The sequence below is a fragment of the Camellia sinensis genome, chromosome 5 (genome assembly GCF_055761805.1).
Source record: "Camellia sinensis isolate YWXY chromosome 5, ASM5576180v1, whole genome shotgun sequence".
In the NCBI taxonomy this organism is placed as follows: domain Eukaryota; kingdom Viridiplantae; phylum Streptophyta; class Magnoliopsida; order Ericales; family Theaceae; genus Camellia; species Camellia sinensis.
Genome location: NC_138965.1, coordinates 221,808,601 through 221,824,676, shown reverse-complemented (window position 1 = coordinate 221,824,676; position 16,076 = coordinate 221,808,601).

Here is a 16,076-nt window from a genome sequence, read left to right as displayed (position 1 = left end):
TCTTAAAGAGAGACGAAAGAAAGTGCACCAAGAGTGGAACAAAATACAGGTTCTTGGCATTTCCAATACATGGATGGCCCAAGGAGCAAAAGAAGAGGCGGCCGGCCACAAGAGGAGGCTACCGGCAACCAAAAATGGCTATTGGCCACTAGCCCTGGCCTGTTGGCAACAAAAATTGGCCGGTCGCCCACAAACACTAGCCGGTCGGCTACTAGTGTCAGGGACCCCTAGAATGCTGCCACCTGTCTTCCACTCACTGCCTTATCTTCTACAAAAACTCCAACTTCAGGGTTTCTTCACTTCAACTCTGTAATTGCCCCAAATGGAACCGTTCTTCGCTGAAAAACTCTCCAATTGGATTGCGACTTTGGATGGCTCAAAAAAGTTGAATTTCTGAGGTTTCGGAATAAATGCACTATTCACGCTGAGTCGTACCACGCTGTATTTTCCGTTCCTTCATGCTGCAGCTAGGTGTTGGAATCTAGTAACTCATGTTTTTAGCTTTGGGGGCCAAGAGATGTGCCCCACTTTTGAAGAATTCCAAGCTTTGATGGAATCACGACGCGATGAGGAAATCTTGCCTCAGTTTCGTTTCGGCCACATCCAAGCTTTAGGACGAACGTGTGGACTTACTTTGCATGACGCTCGGTCTTTGATTTGCAATGGGGAGTTGGACATTCCCAACCTAATTCATCACTTTTCTGATGCCGGCAACCGCGACGATTATCTTTGGCAAAGTTTTCGGCAACACGCCCTCTGTTTGTGCATGCTATCTCATTTTCTACTTGCCCTTGGCCTTAGGGGGTCTAGTATTCGCTTGGTTGAGGTTGCCCAAGGCTTGAAAGAGGGCAAGAGCTGCATTGGCATGACATTAGTTGAAACCTTGATGGGCTTGGATGATTTCCATTGCCGGGAGACAACCAGGTTCGCAAGAAGTCCACTACTCTTACAGGTAATGTTTCCCACCCTTCTCACATGTGTTTCTCACATTACTCGACCTTCAGGCTCTATTTTCCTCTCGAAACCCTTTTTTCACTTTTTTTTTCTCTACGTACATCTCTCTATTCTTTAATCTCTCTTGTTTTTCATCCCTCCCCAGATATGCCTCATGGATAAATTGAAAATAGTGGACTCTTGCCCAGTTGTGGGGGCCGAGTAGTACGAATCGTAAAATGGCCGAATATGTGAACTCGGGAAGTTGGAATATAAATATAGTGTTCGGTTTCCTCCCACATGTTCGGTGTACTCCCACATGTTCGGCCTTCTACTCTATTTGGTCCAAAGGCCGGTAGAGTAAGGGGCCGATTGAAAAGCAGTCCGCCACGAAAGAGGCAGAATGTCGAATGGAGAATGGGCCTAATCCTGAAGCCCCAGAGAGAAAAGATATAAATAGAAGAATATCAGCCAGAAAGAGGTATATGAGAATTATTGTGCTTAATTTAGAATACAAGTAATCTTGAGTGTTGAGACTAACTTGTCCGTCAGAGTGCTAATTTCGGCACTCCCGACCTAAGTGTTTATTCCTTTTTAGGTGACTATCAGCGGATCATGAGCGTCCCCAGGATCAGAAGAGTATTTCCAAACCACATTCCCACAATTGGCGCTGTATGTGGGAATACTCAAGCATATCCACGGCGGGCGTGACGGAGGACCCTCCAATAGTCACTGATGAAACCACGCAGATAGACGACTTCACTCAAACAAACATGCATGGACCGGAGATTATCCCAGCAAGACGCGTTTTGAACTTCGCCTCACCTTCGACTCCAGAGCATGAGGCAATGCAAGCGATCATGGAACAGGCAAAGCAAAACAAGCAGAGGTTGGAGAACATGATCGCTGAGAACGAGCGTCTCCGTCAGGATTTGGCCCTGGAGGTAGCAAAGTCCAAACAAGCCGTGTGCCGAGATCCGGAACAAACTCTAAAAGTAGGTGGTCAATGACCTCGAGCCCGGCAACAAGACACTGATAGTGACTCCGACTCACTATACCCGGAGCCCAAAAAGAAGGGATGACCTAAAACTTCCAGCTCTTCTAAAGAGGGCCCACGTATAAGGCATAAACGCAGAAGAAACAGTTCCAATGATGAGGACCAGCATGACCCCTTTGTGCGACGGATTGCACGGGCTATCCTGCCTAAAAAGTTTAAAGCTCCATCATTCACTCTCTATGATGGAAAATTAGACCACATTGATCACATTCGCCACTACAAGCAAGCCATGACATTGCATGCAGACAACAAGGCCCTCATGTGCTGAATATTTCCCAGCAGTTTGGGACCATTGGCTGTCAGGTGGTATTACAAACTGGAGCCGGCTTCGATCAAAACCTTCCACCAATTACAAAAGTCCTTCAGGGCCAGATTCATCACCAACGAGGTCCAGCCGAAACAAGCCCACTCTCTCTGGGCAATGCAAATCCTGCCAAGAGAAACACTGAGAGCATATTCGGCGCGATATTAGGAATGCTTTAATCTTGTTGATGACGCTTGCAACGACTCCATGGCCATCACTGCCTTTAAAATGGGATTACATCCAGATAGTGCCCTCCGCAGTTCCTTGACTAGAAGACCCCCCAAAACAGTTTGGGGGTTGATAAAGAAAGTAGAGGAATACTGCAAAGTGGAAGATGATTCCTTGTGGGTTATAGCCGGACACATGGCCAACAAAATGGCCCCTCCTGAAATTGCTCAGCCAATAAGTTTCGTACCACCTCAGTGCCTAGAACCACGATAGCGGGGTAAACGAGACAAGAAATGGGATTCTCGCCAATCGAGCGATCAATGCTCACACCGCGCAAATGAGCAACTGCAAGTTGATAGTAGGCGCACGAGGCGCGCCGACAAGAAATATACGGAGCTGTTAGAGCCAATTAGCTCGGTTATGTCCAAAATCCAACATCTTCCTTTCTTCAAATGGCTGTCCAAAATGGTGGGACCTCCTGACACGAGAAGGCGGGACAAGCGGTGTGAATGTCACAAAGATCACGGTCATGATACAGACAGTTGCTATGCTTTGAAAGACCACCTTGAGGAATTGGTGCAAGATGGTCGGCTCCAACAACATGTCCGAAAAAGCGCAATCAAAACAGTTGCCCTTCGGCAGGATTCACCTCCGCTCGGCGTCATTCATATGATATACAGTCTTCCAATGCCTCTTACTGTACATGCAGTTCAGTCAACCCCCCAGAAGCAACGCACACCAACGAAACGGCCCCACGAAGCTCCGAGTATTATCTTTGACGATTTCGATCTTATCGGCATAACACTCCCCCATATTGATCCATTGGTCATTAAGCTACACGTGAACCGATTCACCGTTGAACGCGTCCTCATCGACCAAGGGAGCATTTCGGAGGTTATGTATTATGAAACCCTCATCAAACTCGGCTGCAACGAATCAGACCTATCTCCGACTCCTCATCCATTATTCAGCTTCAACGCAAATCTAGAGTACCTGTTGGGGAAAATCATACTTTCCGTTCGAGCGGGCTCCCAAATAGTGGATGTGGAATTCTTGGTCGTCAAGCTCCCTTTGCCGTATAATCTTATCATGGGGTGAACTTGGTTGCATACTATTCAGGCCGTGCTAAGCACCTATCATCAGCGCGCTCCGAATCCGGAGACTTAATCGGCCCTAAGGTGTCATGCACCAAAGGGGGCTCCGAATCCAGAGACTTAATCTGGCCAATCCTGATATCCACGAAGGGCACTCCAAATTCGGAGACTTAATCGGCCCTGAGGTGTCATGCACCAAAGGGGGCTCCGAATCCTGAAACTTAATCTGCCCTAAGGTGTCATGCACCAAAGGGGCTTCAAATTATCGACGTGACGAGCGCTATCGTGGGGGTTGGGAAATGAATTGAGCGTCGAAGAAAAATGGTTTTCATTGCAGAAGTGATATATATACAAGTATCAAAGCCCACAGGTCGGGTCAATGATAGGGTTTTCATAAAATCTCCGCTTTTGCCGATTGCGGGGAGCCACGGATTTCTTCAATGCCATGGGCTGTCAGGAAGCGCACAAGCTGATGATAAGTGCTTGGAACGACCTTCATAATATGTAACCAGGTTCGCCCCATGATGACATTATACGATGAAGGGAGCTTTATGACCAGGAATTCTACGTCGACTGTTCTGGAGCCCGCTCGAACAGGTAGTATGATCTTTCCTAATGGGTACTCAGGATTCGTATTAAAGCCGAACAATAGGTGAGGCGCCGGAGACAGATCTGACTCGTTGATGCCGAGTTCGACGAAAGTTTTGTAATACATGACCTCTGAAGTACTCCCTGGGTCTATGAGAATGCGTTCAATGGTGAACCGATGTACGCGTAATCTGATGACCAACAGATCGATGTGGGAGGCCGATGTCCCGCTAAGATCGGAGTCATTGAACATAATTGTCAAAACTTCTCTGGGCCTTTCCATCGGAATATGATGCTTTTGGGGAATTGGATGCGATTGAATTGTGTGCACGGTTGGGGATACTGGCAGGCTGTAGATTATATGGATCACGCCGAGTGGTGTTGAGTCCTGCCTCAAGGCTAGTGCCTTGATTGGCTTTCACTTGCTCACGTACTGTTGCAGTCGGCCGTCTTGCGCCAGTTCTTCCAGGTGATCCTTTAATGCGTAACAACTCTCAGTTTCGTGGCCATGATCTTTGTGATACTTGCACCGCCTATCCTTTCTTCGCGTGTCGGGAGGCCCTACCATCTTTGACGGCCATTTGAAGAATGGAAGGTGTTGGACTTTGGTCATTGTTGCAGTGATTGGTTCTGTCAACTCTGTGTACTTCTTGTCGGCACGCGTCGAGTGCCTGCTGTCAGCTTGCAGTTGTTCATTCGTCTGGTGGGAGTAATGATCGCTTGATCAGTGAGAGTCCTGCCTTTTGTCTCGCTTAGCGCATTGCCGTGGCTAAGGGCTCGGAGGTGGCACGAAACTTATTGGTTAAGCAATTTCTAGGAGGGCCGTTTTGTTGGACATTTGTCCGGCTTTTATTCTCAAGGCATCATCTTCCACTTTGCAATACTCTTCAACTTTCTTCATCAACACCCAGACTGTTTTGGGGGGTCTTCTAGTCAAGGAACTGCAAAGAGCACTGTTAGGATGTAGTCCCATTTTGAAGGCGGTGATGGCCATGGAGTCGTTGCAAGCATCGTCAACGAGGTTGAAGCACTCCCAATAGCGTGCCGAATACGCTCTAAGCATTTCTCCTGACTGGATCTGCATAGCCCAGAGAGAGTCGGCCTGTTTCGACTGTACCTCGTTGGTGATGAACCTAGCCCTGAAGGATTTCTGTAATTGGTGGAAGCTTTTGATCGAGGCCAGCTCTACCTTGTAATACCACCTGACAGCTAATGGCCCCAGGCTGCTGGGGAATATTCAGCACATGAGGGCTTCGTTGTCGGCATGCAGTGTCATGGCCTGCTTATAGTGACAGATATGATCAGTAGGGTCTAATTTTCTGTCATAAAGAGTGAATGATGGAGCTTTGAACTTCCTGGGCAGGGCCGCCCTTACAATCCGTCGGACGAATGGATCGTGCTGGTCCTCTTCGTCTAAACTGCTTCTTCGGCACTTGTTCCTTGTATATAGACTCTTTTCGGAGTAGCTGGAAGTTTCGGATCGTCCCTTCTTGTTGAGCTCCGTGGATAATGAGTTGGAGTCACTATTGGTATCCTTTGGTCGAGCTCGAGGTCGTTGTCCACCTTCCCTCGGAGGTCGTTCAGGATTTTGGCGCAGGCTTCTCTGGATTTTGCTACTTCCAGGGCCAAATCTTGGCGAAGGTGTTCATTTTCAGCGATCATGTTCTCCAACCTTTGTTCATTCTGCTTTGCCTGTTCCATGATCGCTTGCATTGTCTCTTGCACTGAAGTCGTTGGTGAGTCGAAGTTCAAGGTGCGTCTTGCCACGATGGTTTCCTTTCCCAGCATATTTACTGGTGTGAGGTCATCTCTCTGTGTGGTCTCGTTAGTGGCTATCGGAGGATCTTCAGTCATGCCTTCCATGGATGTATTTGAGTATTCCCACAGATGGCGCCAATTGTGGAGAAATGGGTTGGAAATACTCTTTGAATCTTGGGAGACGCTAGTGATCCTCAGCTAGTCACCTGAAAAGATACAAACACTCCGGTCGGGGGTGCCGGAATTAGCACTCCGACGGACAAGTCAGTTCAGATACTCAAGATAGCTTGTTCACTAAGTTAAGTGAAGTGATTCTTACATACCCTTCTAAGTCCATTGTTCTTTTATTTATACCCGTTCCTTTTGGTCCTCGAGACCAGGGCCTACTTTTTAATCATTGTCATTTCTCTTATTTGGCTCTAAGGACCTATACTTATTCAGCATGTATATTATATTCGGCTTCCCATTCTCGTTGGATATAGCCGATTAATATCAGTCTTCTAAAAGTATGCACCTTCTGATTTTGCCATTTATTCGGCTCCCACATTCACTTTTCCATTAAAATTTTAAATCAAACTTAAACAATTTACTAGTCAATGCCACTTGACTCGTTTTCTAGATATAAGTAAGAATTTTGTTTTATTTCTCTACATTGTCATGCACAATCTAGATATTATGAAAATGTACAACTAATCATTTTCATTTATCATCAAATCTTTAAAATTTTAGGGAACAATTAAATTGATATTATAAGCCAATTATCATCATATTGATTTTTTAATCTTTTGTTATAATTTCTCATTTAATTTGTAAATCAAACATGAGAGAATTATTTTTATCATATCTTTTCATTAATTCACTCAATCTAAACATGCTTAATCCCTTTAAAAAATTAATTAAATTATCACTTTATTTGGTGCAATTTATTATAGTCATTTAAGAAAAATTGATGCAACATTTACTTATAATTTATGAAATAAAATAACTAAATAAATTGAAACAATTAATTATTCAAAAATTAAGAAAATATGACTTTTAACTTATGATTAAACCTTTCAATTTGAGAAAGGTTACACCAAACACACCCTATATTTTCAAGTTTTTTTTTTTTTTTTTTTTGAAAAATTTCACTTAAGAGTTAATTTTAAAAAATAATTATAAATATTGATAATTAAAAACCTAGTTTGTTTTATAAATCTATAATAATTTTGTAAAATTATCCTTGGTCTTTAATTTGTTTTTTCTTCTAATTTTTTATGAGTCAATAGCATTAAATATTGTTCTCTCACACATGGGTCACTTTCACATTTTTCTCTTTTCTCTTGTTGGGTTTTCTACACTTTTCCATTAAAATTTTAAATCAAACTTAAACAATTTACAATCCAACTCCACTTGACTTGTTTTCAAGATATAAGTAAGAATTTTGTTTTGTCTCTACATTGTCCTGCGCAATCTAGATATTATGAAAATGTACAACTAATCATTTTGATTTATCATCAAATCTTTAAAATTTTAGTGAACAATTAAATTGATATTATAAGCCAATTATCATCATATTGATTTTTTAATCTTTTGTTATAATTTCTCATTTAATTTGTAAATCAAACATGAGAGAATTATTTTTATCATATCTTTTCATTAATTCACTCAATCTAAACATGCTTAATCCCTTTAAAAAATTAATTAAATTATCATTTTATTTGGTGCAATTTATTATAGTCATTTAAGAAAAATTGATGCAACATTTACTTATAATTTATGAAATAAAATAACTAAATAAATTGAAACAATTAATTATTCAAAAATTAAGAAAATATGACTTTTAACTTATGATTAAACCTTTCAATTTGAGAAAGGTTACACCAAACACACCCTATATTTTCAAGTTTTTTTTTTTTTTTTTTTTTGAAAAATTTCACTTAAGAGTTAATTTTAAAAAATAATTATAAATATTGATAATTAAAAACCTAGTTTGTTTTATAAATCTATAATAATTTTGTAAAATTATCCTTGGTCTTTAATTTGTTTTTTCTTCTAATTTTTTATGAGTCAATAGCATTAAATATTGTTCTCTCACACATGGGTCACTTTCACATTTTTCTCTTTTCTCTTGTTGGGTTTTCTACACTTTTCCATTAAAATTTTAAATCAAACTTAAACAATTTACAATCCAACTCCACTTGACTTGTTTTCAAGATATAAGTAAGAATTTTGTTTTGTCTCTACATTGTCCTGCGCAATCTAGATATTATGAAAATGTATAACTAATCATTTTGATTTATCATCAAATCTTTAAAATTTTAGTGAACAATTAAATTGATATTATAACCCAATTATCATCCTATTGATTTTTTAATCTTTTGATATAATTTCTCATTTAATTTGTAAACCAAACATGAGAGAATGATTTTTATCATATCTTTTCATTAATTCACTCAATCTGAACGTGCTTAATCCCTTTAAAAAAAATTAATTCACGTTTTTATCATATCTTTTCATTAATTCACATTTTTCTCTTTTCTCGTGTTGGGTTTTTTTTCACTTTTCCATTAAATTTCTTTACCCCGCTATAGAACGCAATCTCTGCTTTCCTTCCTCTCTCTCTCTCTCTCTCCCCCTCTCTCTCTCAATACATTCTATTTCTACAATTTCTCTTCAAAAATTATTTTTATCTTGCCTTATTTGCGCATTTATTTGATTTCTTTCTCAATTTGTTTTGGCCTACTTGAGGCCATACCCTACTACTTCTAAACTACTCCTCTTCAACTGTTTGGCTTTTGGGTTTTGGTGGGTTTGTACTATTTCAACTCTACAGTGGTCTATCCATGCTTATTGAGTCTCTATTGGTTCCAAAAGAGGTTATTTCTCTGCTTCTCTAGGTTCTCAACGAAGAAGATCAAGGGGACTAGGTTTAGATCACTGAAAAGGGCAAGTACTTTCCTCTTTTAATCACTTTTATTTATTTATTATTATTGGATTTACATTTCACTTTTATGTCCTTTTCATAGGATTATGTGCAATGTTTTGTTAGATTTTATTTCCATTTTTGTAGATTGTGATTCGTGATAAGAAGATGGGAGATTTATGGGTGGTGTTTGTTTTTCTCAAAAAGTTGAAATTGCTGTGATTTCTTATTTGTATTGCCTGGTTAAAATTGGGTTTTCTTTGATTTGTTAATGGCTGAAAAGAGTAGAAAATAGTTTGCCAAGGATCACTGTAAAAAACAAATTGGTGATTCATGGGTTGTGATTTTTTTTTTCTTCCACAATGTTGAAATTAATGTGTAATTTCTTATTTGTTGGGATTACAAGAATTTGGGTTTTTCTTGATTTGTTAATTGTTGAAACAGTAGAAAATAGTTTGTTAAGAACACTGTCCTTTTTCATGGGATTGTCAACTTCAGTGTACTTGAATATCTTGAGATTTTATCCTCGTACATTTGTTAATTTTATTTGCTCGTTAATATATTGTTCAACTTCACTTTTCCATTAAATTTCTTTACCCCGCTATAAAACGCAATCTCTGCTTTCCTTCCTCTCTCTCTCTCTCTCCCTCTCTCTCTCTCAATACATTCTCTTTCTACAATTTCTCTTAAAAAATTATTTTTATCTTGCCTTATTTGCGTATTTATTTGATTTCTTTCTCAATTTGTTTTGGCCTACTTGAGGCCATACCCTACTACTTCTAAACTACTCCTCTTAAACTGTTTGGCTTTTGGGTTTTGGTGGGTTTGTACTATTTCAACTCTACAGTTGTCTATCTATGCTTATTGAGTCTCTATTGGTTCCAAAAAAGGTTATTTCTCTGCTTCTCTAGGTTCTCAATGAACAAGGTCAAGGGGACTAGGTTTAGATCACTAAAAAGGGCAAGTACTTTCCTCTTTTAATCACTTTTATTTATTTATCATTATTGGATTTACATTTCACTTTTATGTTCTTTTCATGGGATTATATGCAATGTTTTGTTAGATTTTATTCCCATTTTTGTAGATTGTGATTCATGATAAGAAGATGGGTGATTTATGGGTTGTGTTTGTTTTTCTCAAAAAGTTGAAATTGCTGTGATTTCTTATTTGTATTGCCTGGTTAAAATTGGGTTTTCTTTGATTTGTTAATTGCTGAAAAGAGTAGAAAATAGTTTGCCAAGGATCACTGTAAAAAACAAATTGGTGATTTATGGGTTGTGATTTTTTTTTTCTTCCACAATGTTGAAATTAATGTGTAATTTCTTATTTGTTGGGATTACAAGAATTTGGGTTTTTCTTGATTTGTTAATTGCTGAAACAGTAGAAAATAGTTTGTTATGAACACTGTCCTTTTTCATGGGATTGTCAACTTCAGTGTACTTGAATATCTTGAGATTTTATCCTCGTACATTTGTTAATTTTATTTGCTCGTTAATATATTGTTCAAAACAGGCTCAGAATCATTTCCTCCCCCTTAAAATTTGTCAGGTAGTTTTACATCAATCTTTCTAGGTTTGAGTTGTTGAATCTGGATGAGGATGCAATAGCTTTTTATGCACAAAAACTATTTGTAAATATGAAATATCACATCTGAAACCTAAGGAAAAATCTAGTGTTTTTGGACATCAAGATTCTAAGGTAGCTCGGTCGTCATGTTCTGTAACGCCCCAAGAAAATACATAATAAAGGTATATCAACCACCGCTCTTTATGATAACAGAAGTAATTCTCCAACACTTGAATACATGATTATAAGGTGTTTACAAAATAGTCCCACATGTGGATATACATTCAATGACTTCGGTACATGAATCTATAGCATGCAAGACATCTAGTCAAAATAAATAAATGCCCTCAGGGGCTACCAAGTCCAAGGCTTAAGCCCGGTTACACAAAATGGTTGCTCAAACCCATACAAATATAGCCCTTGCCTTGCAAAATATAATCATAACAAAACAAGAGCCTTGGGCTCTCAACATACACATCCACACCCTTAGTTTGGCGGAACCACCACATCTTTCCTGCACAAAATCCCATAAGATGAGCATAAAGCCTAGTATGAAAAATCTAAACTAAGTATATACATTTTATACAAGTCTCATGAAATGGGATGTACATGCTATGCCATGGCTTTAAAAGAAAGTCTCATCTTCATCCTTTGAAAACCATCATGCACAATGAAATCTTAAAATTTCAATAAAATTCAACAGTTGAAGTCAAATTCAAAGGGGCGGTAAATACAACTCAGGTAATCCCTAGGTTGGTGTCTGCAAATAAGCATAACTAGCACTACCAAAACCCCACTTTAACGGTAGTTAACCGGAAGGCACGTGGTACATCATCCGCACGTGTTTTTGGTCTTTCACCCTGGACACTTTGTAGACGCGTCCCGAGGACTCATCGAGAAGAATCTCACTTTGTTCCTCTACCATACTACAATTCGGACTCAAATGTCACGGTTCTAAATCTAGTCTCGCAAAGTGCAATGCAAGACCGATAAATCACCAAAGAGTCCAAATCCGGCAAATCATTTTGGAAAACTGATTTTTATAAAGAAGTGTCAAGCATGGACTGCTTTGCCTGATACAGAGTCGCCACCTAAATATTTTGTTTTGGGGAATTTAGAAAACCCTGACTCATGCCTAAGGCCACGTGTCCGTCATCACCAAAGTTGCCTTGGCTCGGGAACTTGGGTACGATTGGGGAAGGTCATCTGTGAGCACCCCCGCTTGCCCGGTCAAAGATCGGCCTGTACTAAATATGATACCTTATTTTTGAAAACATATGTGTTCTGATTTCGATTAATTAGCTAGAATTACTATGTGATGCGCACAACACACAAGTATAGACTAAATCGCCTAATTTGGAACAAAGCATCGCATATGCCGTTTGTTTGGAAGTGGTTTGAAGTTTGCTACTTGCAAGTAGGCTAAAACACCGATTTCAATGAATTATTTCAATTCAAGCAATCCAACCTTCACCCACAGGCATTCAAGCAGTTATATCACATAAGCAATTAGCCTCATGGCAAGCATGCTGTCATGTTAACACTTACGTACATGCAAGATGCTAAAGCATAAACACTCATAATGAAATCCGAGCCAAGACAAAGAACTAGTTAGAAATCATGCATGATCCTAGTTCATGTTAAGAATGGCTAATGCAGCACATGCAAAATGCAATTAGAATAAGCTCGGCTAATCTAAGATGGCATATGAGATGAGACAATTCAATACATGTATTCAACTTGTAATTGAAATACAATGCGGTTAGTATGATGCGCCGAGCCCGGTGCATGCAATACGAATGAATGATGCAAACATGCATAGCATAAGGATGCTAAATGAAATATGTCCTAAAACTAACCATCAAAAGCAGGTAAGTAAAAGGGAGAAAGACGTGAGGTTGGAAGACATCCACACACTCACGCACACTTATTACACAATTGCGCCCTCTCGACGGAGGGACCGAAAGAATAATACAAATCAACTAATTAATTAACCTAACAAGCTAATTAATTATTACACAACACTTAACTAATTAAACAAATTAATTAAGCTATGAAAAACAGTAAAGCAGCCTCGGGAAGAGAGACGAATGCATGCTTGATTGGCTTTGCTTGGAAATCCATTGGCATGCCATATGTTGCCTCTATTTGCACTGTTTTACACCTTTGAAAACTGCACAAGTCTCCAGAACACTTCTGAACCACTTCATGGACATGCTGAGAGGTCATCGACTAAGTGGTAAGGCCATCGGCCAATGGAAAGGTGCCATCAACCAATTATGAAGCTATCGGCCAACTATGGTTAGCCGATCGGCACTGAAAGTAGCCGACCGGCCATTTCTTTTTGCAGAATGTTGTTTTGCTGCAACAGAGGACAAACAGAGTATGGCAATACCTTTACAAGGCAATGTTTGCACGACCACTCTCCTTATCGTGTTTGAGACTCAAAGGAGTGTAGTCCTCGACCCTTGGGCCACCAATCACGCATTTTAATGCATGATGGCCAAAGGAGCCAAATGTGCAATTTAATATCAAATGAAATGCACAAAACACATAAGGGCCCCAAACCTCTATCATGCTTGATCAAGAGGCAAGGGAATGCACACACAATGCTTTGCAACCTAAGCATTCAAGCATGTGACAACATGCAAACTAGTAAGCATGCAACAATATGAAATCTAAGCATGCAAACATGCATGCATGCAATGTAATAGGTATGCAACAACAATACCAGCAACAAGTATGCAATAACACGCAACAATATTATGCAATGCAACTAATATGCAACAGGTATACAACCTAAACATATAAACATGTGTAGCATGTAACAACATGCAAAATGAAGCAAGCATGCAACAACATACAAGACAAGCATGCAACAACATGCCAAGATGGACTTAAACTAACATCGGTAGACCTCAGCCATGCCGAAATCAGTGGCCAAAGTGTTATGGAAATGAAGATAAAGGTACATGCAAACATGCATGCCAATTGGCCTATCACCTAAGCATAGGAGAGCAACTTTCAAGAATACTTAAAAGGGGACAAATATGCAAGTATGACAATACTACAAGCTCTAAAATGATGTTAGGGATAATGCCAAATCAACCAAACAACACAAGCAAATGATGCAAGAAAGCTCAAGGCTTAAGGCTAGCCAAGGGGTTCAAACCAAGGCCATGCAAAACAAGTCCCAAAAGGCCAAGGGGACCTAAAACAGTTCCAAGGCAGGTCCAAACAAGACCAAAAATATGCTCGAAACTAGCCAACACAAGCTAGAACACAATGCCAAAAGCATGAGGCATGCAAGGCTATAAAAGGAGTCTTACACTACACCTATCAAAACCAAACTTGGCATGACTTAAACCAATAAAATCAGAGTTATGGCATGTTAAAGCAAGCCCAAAAACCCACTTAGATGGCATCCAAATGACCTAAGCATGGAAGCATACACAATGATCCATTTAAGAGGCATAAAACATCAACTCTTTAAAACATTAAAGGAGTGGTAAATGCAAGTATATGAGCATACTATATGGACTGAAATAACATAACAAGTGATGCCAAATCACTGAAATGGCCCAAGTAAAGCGTGCTAATGACTTGGACACTTAAAGCTAACAAACTAGATTGCATGGTAGCTATACAAAGCATGGCATATATGATCAAGACAACACCAAACAGAGCTTAAACGTGGTAAATCATGACTAAAAGCTTCATGGAGTTGAGCCAAAATATGCAAGAATGATAGTCTAATCACAAGATGCATGTTAAGGCAAATGAGAGGATTGCAAGACAAGTACATGAGGCATGTAAGAGCCAACTAAACCAACTCAAAAAAGAGGTAAAGTATGACAAAATAACACCAAATACTTGCTAAAATGGAGCTAAAACATGCTAAGCAAACATGCTACCAATATAAGCCATTTATACTAGCATACAAGACAACAAGGAGAGGGGATGACCCTCTCCTTTTTGAGACCTTAAAACACCATCCCCACCACTGAAATCCCTCCGGATTTCAGTGGTGAGAAGGCCAAAACAATGTGATCTCGAAGCTTAAAAATAAAGCACAAGAACAAGGCCAAACAAGGCCTAAGAGGGGGCAAACGACCCCAAACACAAAAATGACCTTAATCAAAGATCTAAAGCACCAAAAATCAGAACTTTTATCAGTTAAGAGTTAAGCTTAAAACAATAAGAAAGAAGGGTTAAAAGCTTAAGCAAGAAAAGGGTATTAAAAGCAAGAATGCTCACCCTTGAAGAACACCTTCAAGAACAAAGCTCCAGCAACTTTCTCTAATCAAAACCATCAAAAGAACTCTAACACCAACTCCCTAGCACCTCAGCAACCAAGGATGGTGTTCTAGTGTGTGTTTGTGTACAATAGTAAGACAATACTACACTTTAGAGCATGAACAAGCACTGAACAAGAGAGAGAGGTCAAATATAGAGATAGATAGATACAACTTCTCTAACCCTATTTTTTCAGAACCTCTGAGAAGGGAGGAGGAGCTCCCTTCTTATAGAATTCCAATTCTAAAGCTTCTAAGAGAAGCTAAGCATTGGAAGCAAATCCCTCCATACACGTGTATGGAGGGGTGAATTGTGCATGCCAGCTATCTGCAAAAAGCAGATGAACAGGGCTCAGCCAAAAAATATGGCCGATCGACCAACAAAGGGGCCGACAGACCAAAAACAGTGCCGATCGGCCAACACTTTTGGCCGATGGCAAGAAATGGGGCCGATGGCTTCATGCCTTGGCTGATGGGTTGAGGAAATGGCCAACAAGGCACCTTTTTTCCTCAAAAGCGAAAACACAAGTGCTTGGTCCACAACGAAGCACAAAACAGTCAAGTTGAGAGATCTTGAGGCAAGGCGGGCGGCCGAGACCTCTGGGAACTCAAAATGAAGATGAGCATGGATCATCACCGAGTGTTCAAATGGTGATGTTCAAGTCTTGAGGACGGTCAAAAATGGGGTGTCCACAGTTGCCCCTTTTTGACAGAACTCGAAAGTCATAAAATGACCGGAGTGAATGCCAAAGCCCAGAGACGACCCATTTTCAACAAGGCCGAAGACTTAGACAAGCATACAAGATAACAACAATATGTGCCCGCAGGCAGGGGCAAGATGCAAGGACATGCATAATGCCGAACATAACTTATGATCATGCAACAAGAGCTATAACGCAGCATGGCATGCAACAGTTTAAGCAAGCAAATACAAATCAAACTACATTTCATGCAGAAAGGATGTAAGAGAATTATAGAATTCTCGCTACGCCTAATGCGGAGAATACAATACATGTGCAGTTCGTCTGGTCGCGCCAGCTTCAAATGAACCGTACATACAATATCGTGCCTGAAAAAGAAAGAAAACTTAACAGGTACAATATCGTTAGAAACATGCATAACAATACAAGTGAAAAGTGCGTGACAACGCAAATGAAGCGTGCATAACAATGCAAATAGAACGTGAGAAACAACGCAAGTTAGAGAGGTCCGAAACAACGCAAGTTAGATGGATTTGCAAAACAATGCAAGTTAAAGATATGTGCGAATCAACGGATGTTAAAGATATGTGCGGAACAACGCATGTTATAGAAATGTGCGAAACAACGCAAGTTAGAAAGGTTGCAAAACAATGCAAGTTAGATAGATTGGAAAACAATGCAAGTTAGAGGGGGTGCAAGACAATGCA